The sequence below is a fragment of the Arachis stenosperma genome, chromosome 1, assembly GCF_014773155.1.
Source record: "Arachis stenosperma cultivar V10309 chromosome 1, arast.V10309.gnm1.PFL2, whole genome shotgun sequence".
In the NCBI taxonomy this organism is placed as follows: Eukaryota; Viridiplantae; Streptophyta; class Magnoliopsida; order Fabales; family Fabaceae; genus Arachis; species Arachis stenosperma.
The window spans coordinates 35906623-35913085 of NC_080377.1; the positions used below are offsets into that span (position 1 = coordinate 35906623).

Consider the following 6463-nt stretch of genomic DNA (forward strand, 5'->3'; position numbering starts at 1 on the left):
GTGTGAATAATTGTTGGAATTGAGTTGAATCATGGCTGTAGTTGGTGATTGGTTTAATGATTTAATGTAGTAATTATTGACGATATTGTGTATTTTGAAGTAATACTTGCTATTAGTACTTGTTGATGTTGATTTTGTGTATGGAATGTTGCTATGGCTGCTGAAAATTGATTTGATGAATCATAACTTGAGATATGTTGTTATAGATGAGATGCTGAAGAATGGATGCTGTGATAATATGGTTACATTGCACCTATGATATGAAATTATGATATATTGAATTAAGAGTTCTTGGGCAACTTTGGTTAGTCAAAAGAAAGTTAGAAATGTGGTTTTAGATGAATTCTAGGCTTGAATATAGGATTTGGTATGTGAGGTTATTGGAAATACTTTGTGCAGAATTTCTGCAGAAATCTGCATAATTGGCAGCAGAACGAATGACTTTTTGGGAGCAGGCCAGACCTAATTTTTAGCAGAAACTATTTTTCTGTAAAACTTTAGTGTGTCTTGAATATTCCATAAAAACTTCAGGGAATTTGGCTAAGTGATTTGGAAGATATGATTTTTTGAAATTTTGTGGTTGTTGTAGATTTTTCTGGTTCTGCAGTACCAACTTCCAGACGCTATAACTTTTAATTTAAAAATAATTTTGAGTTAATTTTAAAAGGATTTTAAATATCTATCAGTCTATTTTAAGTTAGTACAAGTTTCATGTTCATATCTATTTTGTAGACTTAGATAAGTCACTTGGAAAGTTGGTTGTTTGCTGGAAACTCTGAACTTATTTATGAAAACCGAGCTCCACTTCCAATTGATAATTAATTAATCAAATGAAGTGATATGAACCTAAAACTTATGGATTCTGAAACTTAGGGATGTTGACTGTAATCTCACCAAAAATTAGAATCAACGGATTATAATTGAAATTATTATGGAATTTATAAAAAACATGGCCGCTGTCTGTTTTCCGAATTTTTGTAATTGCAACAGCAGAATTTTAAAGCTTGTATAAAATTCAATTCTAATCCAAATTCGGCAAATCCTAACTTAAATTAAAGATTAAGATCTCTAGAGTTACCTTACCAACATGGTTGTAGATTAGACAAACTTAGGAAACGAAAAGGAATGTAAGTTGCCCCTAAGAAAGCTTAAAGTTAAAGACAATGATATTGAGAGATATAGTGAAAAAAGAAAAATGAGGAACAAGAAATGAAATAAAAGTTGAGAATTATATTGAATGGGCCTTGTGCTGAACTGTTAATGCAAAAGTGCCCGCATAACGGATAGCCTGAGATTGCTAATGGGGGACTGTTTGCCTAATTGATAGCACTGTTTCTTATTGTGATACACATTGAAATGTTATTATAATGAGGTCTAATTGACACGGGTAACCGTGATGACAAGGTGTCTAATTGACAAGGTAAAGGGACCATATTCGGGGTTCACTCTGAGTAACGTCGGGTTGCGTGTAGACAACCGACACATGAGCTCATGGCCTGCACTAGGAACAGGCATGCATTATGTTGTTTGCACATTTGCTTTTGATTGTGTTTGCTTATCTTGTTTCTCTATTATTCTGCTGTTTTTCTTCTTGCAATTTGTTTGTGTGTTGATCTGTTTCTTGTGCTATTAGTTAGTGTATTGAGGTGACTGAGAATTGAGATTTGTTTTTATTTCGAAAAGTTAAAAAAAGGTAATTGATTATATGAAGTAAGAGTAAAAAAGTATATCCAAAGGTTTAACAAAATAGTTTTTTTAAGTAAAGTTAATTATTTGCATGTTAATCATTATTTTTACGGCATTTCCATTCCCTACTGGGAACGTTGATGAGCGGATAATTTATACGCTTTTTGCATTGTTTTTAGTATGTTTTTAATATGTTTTAGTTAGTTTTTATTATATTTTTATTAGTTTTTAGTTAAAATTCACTTTTCTGGACTTTACTATGAGTTTGTGTATTTTTCTGTGATTTCAGTTATTTTCTGGCTGAAATTGAGGGACCTGAGCAAAAATCTGATTCAGAGACTGAAAAGGACTGCAGATGCTGTTGGATTCTGACCTCCATGCACTCGAAGTGGATTTTCTGGAGCTACAGAAACCCAATTGGCGCGCTCTCAACGGCGTTGGAAAGTAGACATCCTGGGCTTTCCAGCAATGTATAATAGTCTATACTTTGCCCGAGATTTAATGGCCCAAACTGGCGTTCCAAATCAGCTCAAAACTGCCCGGCGTTAAACGCCGGAACTGGCACAAGAATGGGAGTTAAATGCCCAAACTGGCACAAAAGCTGGCGTTTAACTCCAAGAGAAGTCTCTACACGAAAATGCTTCAATGCTCAGCCCAAGCACACACCAAGTGGGCCCGAAAGTGGATTTTTATGTAATTTACTCATTTCTGTAAACCCTAAGCTACTAGTTCTCTACAAATAGGACCTTTTACTATTGTATTCTCATCTTTTGATCACTTTATATCTTAGATCAGATCTTGGTTCTTCTGGTTCCCTCTTTGGGGCTGAAGCCAATGATCACTTTTGTTCTTATGTGTTTTCAACGGTGGAGTTTCTACACACCATGGATTAAGGTGTGGAGCTCTGCTGTACCTCGAGTATTAATGCAATTACTATTGTTCTTCTATTCAATTCAGCTTGTTCTTGTTCTAAGATATCACTTGTTCCTCAACTTGATGAATGTGATGATCTGTGACACTCATCATCATTCTCACCTATGAACGTGTGCCTGACAACCACCTCCGTTCTACCTTAGATTGAGTGGATATCTCTTGGATCCCTTAATCGGAATCTTCGTGGTATAAGCTAGAATTGATGGCGGCATTCAAGAGAATCCGGAAGGTCTAAACCTTGTCTGTGGTATTCTGAGTAGGATTCAATGATTGAATGACTGTGACGAGCTTCAAACTCCTGAAGGCTGGGCGTTAGTGACAGACGCAAAAGAATCAATGAATTCTATTCCAACCTGATTGAGAACCGACAGATGATTAGCCGTGCCGTGACAGGGTGCGTTGAACATTTTCACTGAGAGGACGGGACTGTAGCCACTGACAACGGTGATGCCCAACATACAGCTTGCCATGGAAAGGAGTAAGAAGGATTGGATGAAGACAGTAGGAAAGCAGAGAGACGGAAGGGACAAAGCATCTCCATACGCTTATCTGAAATTTTCACCAATGAATTACATAAGTATCTCTATCCTTTATTTTATGCTTTATTCATAAATCACCCATAACCATTTGAATCTGCCTGACTGAGATTTACAAGATGACCATAGCTTGCTTCATACCAACAATCTCTGTGGGATCGACCCTTACTCGCGTAAGGTTTATTACTTGGACGACCCAGTGCACTTGCTGGTTAGTTGTGCGAAGTTGTGAAATTATGTTTAGACCATGGTATTGAGCACCAAGTTTTTGGAGCCATTACCGGGGATTGTTTGAGTTGTGAAAAGTAGAGATCACAATTCAGTGCACCAAGTTTTTGGCGCCGTTGCCGGGGATTGTCGAGTTTGGACAACTGACGGCTCATCTTGTTGCTTAGATTAGGTATTTTTCAGAGTTCTTAAGAATGAATTCTAGTGTTTCAAGGTGATGTTCTTATCATCACCAAAGCTGATTGATCCTCATCAATTTAGCTCTTGAATGCAATGTCCTGCTGAAGCTTGGCTAGCCATGTCTAATTTCTTTAGACTAAAGCTTTAGACTAACATTGCATGATTCCTGGAATTCTCATTAAGAATTTTGATATCTTTATTTTCTTTTCCACTCAATTTTCAAAAAAATCCAAAAAAAATTACAAAATAAAAAAAAACCAAAAATATTCTCATGTTTCTTGTTGAGTCTAGTGTCTCATTTTAAGTTTGGTGTCAATTGCATGTTTCTGTTCTTCTTGCATTTTTCGAATTCATGCATGTGTCTTCATTAATCTTCAAGTTGTTCTTGATGATTTCCTTGTTTTGATCTTTAAATTCTCTTGTCTTGAGTGCTTTGTTATTTTTCATATGCATTCTCATTTTGTTAGTGTCAATGGTATACAAACTGCTAAGTTTGGTGTCTTGCATGCATTGTTATTTGATTTTAGTTACATTTTGATTATTAAAATCCAAAAAATTTTTAATTTGTGTCTTTTCAAGTCAATAATACAGAGAATTGAAGATTCAGAACATTCAGCAGAGGAATTACACAGAAAAAGCTGGGCGTTCAAAACGCCCAGTGAGGAAGGAAAACTGGCGTTTAAACGCCAGCCAGGGCACCTGGCTGGGCATTTAACGCCCAAAAGGGTAGTGTTTTGGGCGTTAAATGCCAGAATGGATACCATTCTGGGCGTTTAACGCCAGGATGGCACAAGAGGGAAGATTCTGTTTTTAATTCAAATTTTTTTCAGGTTTTCAAAATTTTTCAAAATCAAATCTTTTTCAAAATCAATTTCTTTCCATTTTCAAAGATACTTGCTAACAATTAATGATTTGATTCAACATTTCAAGTATGTTGCCTTTTCTGTTGAGAAAGGTTTAATGTCTGAATCATATCTTTCTCGTTAGGCAATTCATTAATTTTTAAAATCAAATCTTTTTAAATTGTTTTTCAAATCATATCTTCTCAATCATATCTTTTTAAAATCATAACTTTTTAATCATATCTTTCTAATCACACCTTTTTCAAAATAGTTTTCAATCATATCTTTTTGATTTCTAATTTCAAAATCTTTTTCAAAAATCACTTGATTTCTTTCCCACTTTTAGTTTTCGAAAATCATCAATCAATTTTTCAAAATGTTTTTTAAAAAAAATCTTTTACTTTGTTTTCGAAAATTTCTTCCCCTCTTCTCACATCCTTCTATTTATGGACTAACACTCCTCCTCAATGAACAATTCGAACTCCATCTCTTTTGATAAGTTCGAATTCTTCTACCTCTTCCTTCTATTTTTCTTTTCCTCTGACACCTCAAGGAATCTCTATACTGTTACATAGAGGATTCCATATTTTCTTGTTCTCTTCTCTTTCATATGAGCAGAAGCAAAGACAAAAGCATTCTTGTTGAGGCTGACCCTGAACTTGAAAGGACTTTGAAGCAAAAGCTAAGAGAAGCTAAGGCACAACTCTCTATAGAGGACCTAACAGAAATCTTCAAACAAGAAGAAGACATGGCAGCCGAAAACAACAACAATGCCAACAATGCAAGGAAGGTGCTGGGTGACTTTACTGCACCTACTCCCGACTTCTATGGGAGAAGCATCTCTATCCCTGCCATTGGAGCAAACAACTTTGAGCTTAAGCCTCAATTAGTTTCTCTAATGCAACAGAATTGCAAGTTCCATGGACTTCCATTGGAAGATCCTCATCAGTTTTTAGCTGAGTTCTTGCAAATCCGTGACACTGTCAAGACCAATGGGGTTGACCCTGAAGTCTATAGGCTTATGCTATTCCCTTTTGCTGTAAGAGATAGAGCTAGGATATGGTTGGACTCACAACCTAAAGAAAGCCTGAACTCTTGGGAAAAGTTAGTCAATGCCTTCTTGGCAAAGTTTTTTCCACCTCAAAAATTGAGTAAGCTTAGAGTAGAAGTCCAAACCTTCAGACAGAAGGAAGGTGAATCCCTCTATGAAGCTTGGGAAAGATACAAACAATTGATCAGAAAGTGTCCTTCTGACATGCTTTCTGAATGGAGCATCATAGGTATCTTCTATGATGGTCTGTCTGAACTGTCCAAGATGTCATTGGACAGCTCTGCTGGAGGATCTCTTCATCTGAAGAAGACGCCTGCAGAAGCTCAAGAACTGATTGAAATGGTTGCAAATAACCAATTCATGTACACTTCTGAAAGGAATCCTGTGAACAATGGGACGAATCAGAAGAAAGGAGTTCTTGAGATTGATACTCTGAATGCCATATTGGCTCAGAACAAGATATTGACTCAGCAAGTCAATTTGATTTCTCAAAGTCTGTCTGGAATGCAAGCTGCACCAGGCTGTACTAAGGATGCTTCATCTGAAGAAGAAGCTTATGATCCTGAGAACCCTTCAATGGAAGAGGTGAACTACATGGGAGAACCTTATGGAAACACCTATAATCCTTCATGGAAAAATCATCCAAATCTCTCATGGAAGGATCAACAGAGACCTCAACAAGGTTTCAACAACAATAATGGTGGAAGAAACAGGTTTAGCAATGGCAAGCCTTTTCCATCATCTTCTCAGCAACAGACAGAGGATTCTAAGCAGAGCCACTATGACTTAGCAACCATGATCTCTGATCTAATCAAAACCACTCAAAGTTTCATGACTGAAACAAGGTCATCCATTAGGAATTTGGAGGCACAAGTGGGTCAGCTGAGCAAGAAAATTACTGAACTCCCTCCTAGCACTCTTCCAAGCAATATAGAAGAGAGTCCAAAAGGAGAGTGTAAGGCCATCAACATGGCTGAATTTGGAGAGGAGGAAGAGGCAGTGAACGC

General features: G+C 36.6%; 1 non-coding gene across 1 annotated transcript; it reads right to left on the reverse strand.

Annotated features, from left to right (window-relative positions):
* Positions 1-5558: 5558 nt before the first annotated feature.
* Positions 5559-5666, reverse strand: LOC130948430 (small nucleolar RNA R71). Its single transcript, XR_009073052.1, has one exon. It is a non-coding gene; the product is annotated as a small nucleolar RNA R71 (small nucleolar RNA).
* Between the last annotated feature and the right edge of the window lie 797 nt (positions 5667-6463).